Source organism: Ischnura elegans (assembly GCF_921293095.1).
Source record: "Ischnura elegans chromosome 13 unlocalized genomic scaffold, ioIscEleg1.1 SUPER_13_unloc_2, whole genome shotgun sequence".
NCBI classification, from domain to species: Eukaryota; Metazoa; Arthropoda; class Insecta; order Odonata; family Coenagrionidae; genus Ischnura; species Ischnura elegans.
Genome location: NW_025791658.1, coordinates 10,824,682 through 10,833,388, shown reverse-complemented (window position 1 = coordinate 10,833,388; position 8,707 = coordinate 10,824,682). Strand labels below are relative to the sequence as shown.

Below are 8,707 nucleotides of genomic sequence, written 5' to 3'. Positions count from 1 at the left end.
ATTCACTCCAAATATATTAAACCTTCATTCACACATAACGTAACACAAGGTCATTCGCAATATAAACAACATACCATCATTCACACATACATCGATAATAAACGCTTAATTATAATAAACAAATACTTCTCATTCACACTCAATAACGCACTCTCGCTCAAACTAAAATTACGTACTAATAATCGCACTCATTCACACTTAACATCATACTATCATTCACACGAATAAAATACCTCATTCAGACTACATAATATATATACCCTTATACTCTCGAAAAAACACACCTCATTCACACATAATAAGATCCGTCATTCACACGAAATAGTATACCTAACACACATCATATTACATTCCAAATTCACACAAATTAACATACATCATTCACACGAAAAAGCATTCCTAATACGCATAATATAATAATCCACATTCACACAAAATAACATACTTCATTCACACGATATAGCATACACCATTCACATCATATAACATACCTCATTCACGCGAAAGACATACTTCATTCACACAAGAAAACATAGCTCATTCACACGAAAGACATACTTGTTTCACACAAGAAAACATAGCTCATTTACACGAAATAGCATACGTCATTCACACGAAATAGCATACCTAATACACATCATATAATATTCATCATTCACACTAATTAACAAGCCTTATTCACTACAAATAGCATACCTCATTCATACGAAACAAAACATACCTCATTCACACGAAATAATACGCTTCACACAAAGTAACAACGCCATTCACAATTAATAGCACACATTCATTCACCATTAAGCACGTTCTCTATCGCACACTGACTCAATTACTCTCATATACAGACATATATACTAAATACCATTCTCACACACAAACTAAATCCCATTCACTCATTAAAACACAAATTAAATCAAATTATTCAAAAAATACAAGAGGCACATACAATCGAAATAGGCAAAAAATACGAAAAAAAATATAATCTAAATCTTCAGACTTCGGATCGCCGCCATTCTTCATCTCTTGAGTCTTCAAATGGGTCATATGTTCCTATCATGTCTTAAATTCTTCACTCTTCAGTTCTTCAATTCTCAATCTACACAATTTGTTTCCTTCTTCATAATTGCTGAGTTCCTGAGTCAATTCCATTGGTCAATGTAGAGGCATTCCACGTTTATTTAATCCCTAAATCTCCTTCTTCAAAGTCCATCATTGCAAGCTGCCTCTCTCTGTCCCTGTTGATAAAACAAATTATCCAATATACTCATCCATGAGATAGAAAGGTCACCTTGTACGGCACAAAGGTTATTATTCTTGATATGACCAAGTAGAAAAAAATAAGAAAGGATACGATTGAAAATAAAAAAGGATTCGACTTCCTAGATTAAGCTTTATAAATAGTGGAATAGTATATTAAAAATTAGAAAAAAAATATTCAGTGTCGTTGCTGAATATTAGATCCCAGCCAAAAGCTTATATTATCTAAAAATATTAATTTATCATCTTTGAAAACACAATTTAAACGAAGACAAGCTTAAAAAAGGATAACGAAAATTAATTGAAAATGAACTATAGTTTTTATGTAATGGGGCTTACAGGATATCTGTTAAGAAACGTAAAAAATAAATATCTCCAGGAATAAATGAAAATGCATGGTACCATTGGACGGGGAAATTCAGCGATGATATTAGATTCGCCAAGCCTTTAGGGTCCATGTGGTGAATTAGCAAATGATATTGACGTATGCAAGGATTAACTGACATTTTTAAAGCTTGAAAAAATAAATAATTTGCACTTGTCTAAGCACTTAACCACAAAAATTGGAGCGTACCTATTTGAAAAATTAATATTCACCGTTACACATCGGAAAATGTATAGAAATCAATACATTCTGACGATGAAAGTACAGAAAATTCAAATTAAATGAAAAAAGACGTATAAATAAAAGGAATGTGAGTTTACTGTTACTTTCAAATTTTACCTGTATTCTCGTGAATGGCGTAAGGGTCAATTTAATCAAATCGGATTTTGTGCACGAAAAATCGTTTCTTCCTTATGACACATGGCGTAAATCATCATTTTTGGTTCAAACCATAGGGTAAGTATATAATTACTCTATGTTCAAACTGATATGAAAAATATGGCTTTCTTGAAAATGAATATTAATTTCACTGTCCAGCCACATAGCAATTATTAATATTATTCGTTAAAAATCTCTGGAAATCCGTTATCAATGTAATGCATATTCATTTAGATTTTGTCAAAAATTGCATGGTGAGATAGGTATTATAAAATATTTTCCTCCCCAATATTTTATGAAATAATATTAATTTTTATACGTCATTTAGAGTTTCATGGTACATAGTTGTGTACCCTTCATGTGATTTAAAAATAATTTACATAGTCATACTAATTTTTAATGCATCAAATTATGTCCATTAAGTGCACCATTAAAGAATTTGACGCCAAATGAAGCCAGAATGAAATTTCTTTTCAACCACAACAAAAAATCTATTAATGGGCACTTTAAAATATCGATTCCGAAAAAAATAGACTTTTCGGCTCAGCTCTCCGTGGAAATCAATTGTCCAGATCAAATTACAATCAGGAATACATTTTTCTTTCGCAAAGGTAGAAATAATACTCTCATGACTGAACGAGAATTGAGAAAAATTTAGCCGTTTAATGAAAATTCGTACTACTCATCGTTCAATGCTCATTTTCAGCAGTAATTGACTCAGCTGACAGAGTTAATACCAAACTTATGTTGGGCTGAATTTCGGATATCCGCCCTAGGTGAATGAAAAATACTGGTGTTAACGGTAAGCGTAAGGGATACTACAGAAGAGTTGAAGAAATCGGAAGAATGATTCAAATTCTTTTACTATTATTGTAATTTCATTCTAATACTCCTTTCAATGCACTCTATAAAAACGGCAAAAAATGAGGAAGTTATTAGGTCTCCGAATAAAAAACACACCATTGCCTGAAGCTATTTACGTGTCGCTACCAAGGCCCAATCAAAGCAGATCAATTGCGATGTACCACAACGAACAAGTCAAAGAAAAATAATATTACTGAATTTAACGATAATAAAATTATCCTCTCTCTTTTTTTTAGAGTTATTCACATCGCACACTTTTAAAATAATCAACGGACACAGAAAAAATGTAATTGAATGGTTTTCTTACCTTTTGGCGTGATGTCACTGCATTATCACATTCCGGATTAGCGCCATTTTTTCCGACAGCGCACTGCCATAATCCTCTGCGATGACTTGCAGCTGATGAGAGAGAAACGGGAATTGAATTTACTTCCGTGGACTCACATTAACTCCATATAAATGTAATTATAATGAATGGGACGCGAGAATTGACTTTCTATTCAGCCATGCGCTAATTGTAATTGCCTATAAAGTGCATATATTACCTCTTCACGAAAATTTTAAAAGGCGATTCCTTTCGACAGAGAGGAACGAGAAGAAAAATCTAATTTTTAAAAGAATATTGAGGGATTTGTTCAGAGTGGTTAACCAAATTTTAGAATGTATGGTGATTTCTAACCTGAAGATAACTTACATTCATGTTTCAATGCTTTAAAGTAAAGTCTGTGCAAAATTAATTTTGAATTATTTCCATTGAATCTATAATTCAGCAACAGAATAAGTGTTATATACGCATAGAGAGGTATTCAAACGTATTCACAAAAAAGGTATATTCCGAAAAAAAAAACTTTTGGAAATGTTTTCGGAAAGATTCGAACTCAATCATAAGGAATTGAAATAAATCACCAATATGAATCAATCATCGGACAGATAAATGCAGCGATTGCGTATTAAAAAAGGCTTCAAAATAATAAAAAATAAAACTGATTAGACGCAGTGATCATAACGTTTCCGCGTGCTACGAGGCAAAAAGATCTTTAAACAAAAGGAATGCACTTATATGTATTATTAAGCTCAGAGAATATAAGATGTATTTAACAGACACAGAAAAGACAAAAAATGAAGTAGCTATTCTAAATAATATAATGTGCATCAATAATTTGAAAAATATAAACTCAATCGGATGCAGTAAATTTAATAATAAAAGCTTAACAAAACGTACTGAACAATCCATTCCATTTTAAATCCATTTTAAATTCATTATCAAACTGAGGTTCTAAACTTATTATGTTCATAGGAGACATTGTAACATCTACTCGTCCACAAAACATAATTACATAAACCTAACGATGCGATGAAATATAAAAACCAAAACAGCATCCAAGACATCAATGGCGAAATATATTTAAAAATTTATTCTTACCGATTTCCATGTAAGGAATATCCTGGCTGATTTTTCTTCAGTTCCTGCTTCAGTAAACTGATTATCTCATTCTTCAGATGTCTTCATATCTTCGGCCACTGGAATATCTTCAGCCTAAGGAGAAAGCGGGTTAGTGCATACAAGGAAAATAAATCACCCTTCCCCCGAGGAATCGCATACACCCCAATGCAATGCACGGGAAGTCATCGTGACACAAGGAGGAAATTACCACTTTTCCATCCAAGTGACACAGTTTCATCCCCGTACACTGCAATGGTTTACAGCGCATGCGAACCCTCGGTTCGACACAAAAAAACTAAAATTAACGCCAGCTAAAAATCCTAGCCTTACTCGACGCAATGATTCATAGCCATAATGGCCCAAAAGCTAACCTAGTTTTGAAGCTGGGGTCCTCTTCATGTGAAGTTCTGATGACCTAGACCCTGGGGAGAGAGGGAGAGAATACATACAAGGAAAATAAATGACCCTTCCCCCGAGGAATCGCATACGCCCCAATGCAATGCACGGGAAGTCACCGTGACACAAGGAGGAAATTACCACTTTTCCATTCAAGCGATACAGTTTCATCCCCGTACACTGAAATGGTTTACAGCGCATGCCAAACCTCGGTTCGACACAAAAAAAACTAAAATTAACGCAAGCTAAAAATCCTAGCCTTACTCGACGCAATGATTCATAGCCATAATGGCCCAAAAGCTAACCTAGTTTTGAAGCTGGGGTCCTCTTCACGTGAAGTTCTGATGACCTAGACCCTGGGGAGAGAGGGAGAGAATACATACAAGGAAAATAAATGGCCCTTCCCCCGAGGAATCGCATACGCCCCAATGCAATGCACGGGAAGTCACCGTGACACAAGGAGGAAATTACCACTTTTCCATCCAAGCGACACAGTTCCATCCCCGTACACTGAAATGGTTTACAGCGCATGCCAAACCTCGGTTCGACACAAAAAAAAACTAAAATTAACGCCAGCTAAAAATCCTAGCCTTACTCGACGCAATGATTCATAGCCATAATGGCCCAAAAGCTAACCTAGTTTTGAAGCTGGGGTCCTCTTCACGTGAAGTTCTGATGACCTAGACCCTGGGGAGAGAGGGAGAGAATACATACAAGGAAAATAAATGACCCTTCCCCCGAGGAATCGCATACGCCCCAATGCAATGCACGGGAAGTCACCGTGACACAAGGAGGAAATTACCACTTTTCCATACAAGTGACACGGTTTCATCCCCGTGTAATGCAATGGTTCACAGCGCATGCAATACCACGGTTCGACACAAAAAAAAACTAAAATTAACGCAAGCTAAAAATCCTAGCCTTATTCGACGCAAAGATCACGGCCCTAAAGGCCCAAAAGCTAATCTAATTCACTTGCTTTCTTCTTAATGTGGTCCTCTTCTCTTGTTGTCTTCTTTCTTCTACTCCCAAGTTTGGAGGACACACGAATCGCACTCGTATCTTTTCGCCGTTCATTCGATCAAAACGCAATTTTCGCTCAAGCGCGCAACGCATCGTATAAAACGCAACGTTCACACGCATATCGGGTCGCTAGTTTTCTTCGAGGTCTCATTGCTGTCTTTTCTCTACTACATCTTCCTGTAACAGAGCTGGTTAGTGCACATGAACATGAAGTACAAGTATGCAAGTCACCCAAAAAATGCATCACAAAACAAAAAAATCATAATAACCCACTAAAAATTAATAAACATGGTACCATTTTGCATGCCAACTTAAATTTTGTATTTTTGGCTTTTTCCGTCTACACTTTTCTACCTTTTGGTATTTTTGGCGCCTTTTGTAAATGTGAATTTTTTCACCATGGTCTTGTGCGAATTTTCTGTTCGCGAGAATTCTCATCCTAAAGACTCATTTATTTTATGAGTCCATAACCATATAATAACGTCATCGGATCCGATTTTACCAATAGATTAATGCAACTCATACCCTATCACACCAGTTCGTCCCTCTCATTACAAATATCAAAGAGAGGCCATATTGAAACCTTCATACTTTGATATGTACCTCATCCTGTAATGGAGCTGGTTAGTGCACATTTATATAAAATACACATTCGATGTCACCCAAAAATACATTACAAAACAAAGAAACCATAATCACACGCAAAAACATGCTTAACTTTTATGTACCTTTATGCCTGCCTACTTAGATTTTGTATTTTAGGCCTATTTTTTGCCAATTTTGATACCTTTTGTATTTATGGCGCCTTTTTAATATTTCACTCTTTTCACCATGTGTGAACTTTCCGTCCACGAGAATTCTCATAATAAGACCCATTCACTATATGGGTCTATAACCATATAATAACCTCATCGGATCCGATTTTTTACCAAGAGCTGAATTCAACTCATACCTCATAATACCAAGTCGTCCCTCTTGAATTACACTCATCAAAAAGAGAGACTTCATTTTACCATCATACCGCGGTACATATAACAGTGCTAATTAGCTTTTCTTCCGATGAACTCTGTTGGGAAAGACACAGTATATTAACAGCATGAAAGAGAAATCACTGAATTGTATTAAAAACCTCAGCTATAAAAGGCCTTCTGCTCATCACTGAAAACCATCCACTTGATAGGAGATCCATCAGCCGCAAACACGACTTCCGTAGTCATAGAAACACCTTGTATCTTATTCCTTGTGTCAGTTTCCTTAATACTTAAGATAACCACACGAAATCTTTACTCCTGGTAAACGGCTGTCTTTGCCCACCCTGAAATAAATAAAAATGATATTGTAATTTTGAAGTTTATTTGTAAACTATCCGTAAATATCAATATTAATCAACACATTTAAGTTATATGCCAAATGTTTATTGCCATTTCATGCTAGTTAGTTACATATCAATTTGTTTTCAATATTTGATATGTGTTCTCGTAATTTTAATTAGGTAACAAAACAGATTGTTGTAATCCATCAAACGATGGAAAAAGTCAGCACCACGCGTTCAAAGTCCCCTTGGATAAATATTTCATCTGTTGGCTGATTACCATTCAATTTTTAACAAAACTTGTAATGAATTGCGGTAGTAATAGATTAATTGCACAAATTTTAACAATTGTTGTGTAAGGTTTCTTAGGGAATATAGAGGTTAATACTATGATTTGTAAAAAATAATATTACCGTAAGTATTTAAAGAGGGTTTAAAATTCGGGTTTGCGAGTTGGTGCAAGATTTTACTTTAGATTCACAATGTAGAAGCTTCATAGATCGACGTGGTATAAGTAACTTGGCGGAAGTCGGCGGAAGTATCTACTTTATCTCTACGTTTGTGTAAAAAATTGGCTGAAAAAATGCTCCACCATTTTGTTATAAATCCATGGATATTGATGAAACAAAATCTTTGCAAACCCTCCAAACGGAAAATAAAGGAGTTTAAATTAAGATGGTATAACATTTTTGTCTATAATAATATTAATTAATGCATGAGAATAAATTAAGCTCTTTCAGAAAAAAATCGAGAGTGGTCGTTTTTCGGTAAATTTGTTCAACTTTTGCCTCAATTAAATTGTTTAAGTGAAGGAACAAGGAAGAAATAATCTTGAAGGTTATGCACAATATATTGGAGAATATATATGCGAAGTTTCTACTTCGTAGCTCAAAAAAATCGATTTTGAGGTTTTGGCCAGCTTTTTTTCGATTCTAGCTCACTGTGCTTCTGGGCCATTTACATTACATCACGTAGAATACACCCGTATGTCTCTCTTTAATCACCGTGAGCTAAGAAAGTTTTCATAAAGAAATTAACGAAAGCAAATTATAATAGTCGAATCGTAATTCATCTTCCCATTGCAAAAAATTATTAATTCTAATCATCATTCCATTTTCAATGCGTTGGTGATACGTAATAATTGAAAAATAAAAAGCATACTTTCTTGTATGCTATGTACTAGCAATGAATACAATTTTTTTCACTGCGGTTGTAGAAGGTTTCTCAGGTAAAATTAAGGCTATTTCTATGGTCTATAAAACCATAAAATTACTGTAATTATTTCATCAAATTCTATAAGGTTTGTTGCAGAAGATGTTTCCGGAGAAATTTATCATTTGTGGAGCCCAGAGTGGGGTCTCGAACTTAATATGAGCAAATGCATGCCGATGCATTTATCGCCGAGTTTGTCCAACTTTAACCATGTTTATGGGGTGGATGTTGTGCACAGAAGGGCAACAGTCGAAGGTAAGTACGTAGGAGTTAAGATAATCTCGATCTTCTCGTGGGGAACACATAGGAGGAATATTTGCGGCATAGCCCTGAAGTAATTAGCATCCGTCAAGCGTATTGTGCGGAGATTTTCGGATGAGAAAATAAAAGAAAGGTGCTATTTCGCACTCGTCCGACCACACCTAGACACCTATGC

General features: G+C 35.0%; 1 long non-coding RNA gene across 1 annotated transcript; it reads right to left on the bottom strand.

The window, feature by feature from the left end:
* Positions 1 to 1,194: 1,194 nt before the first annotated feature.
* Positions 1,195 to 4,499, bottom strand: LOC124172623. Its single transcript, XR_006868221.1, has 3 exons — positions 4,308 to 4,499; positions 3,192 to 3,283; positions 1,195 to 1,235 (listed from the first exon to the last, which is right to left on the bottom strand). It is a non-coding gene; the product is annotated as an uncharacterized LOC124172623 (long non-coding RNA).
* Positions 4,500 to 8,707: the final 4,208 nt, after the last annotated feature.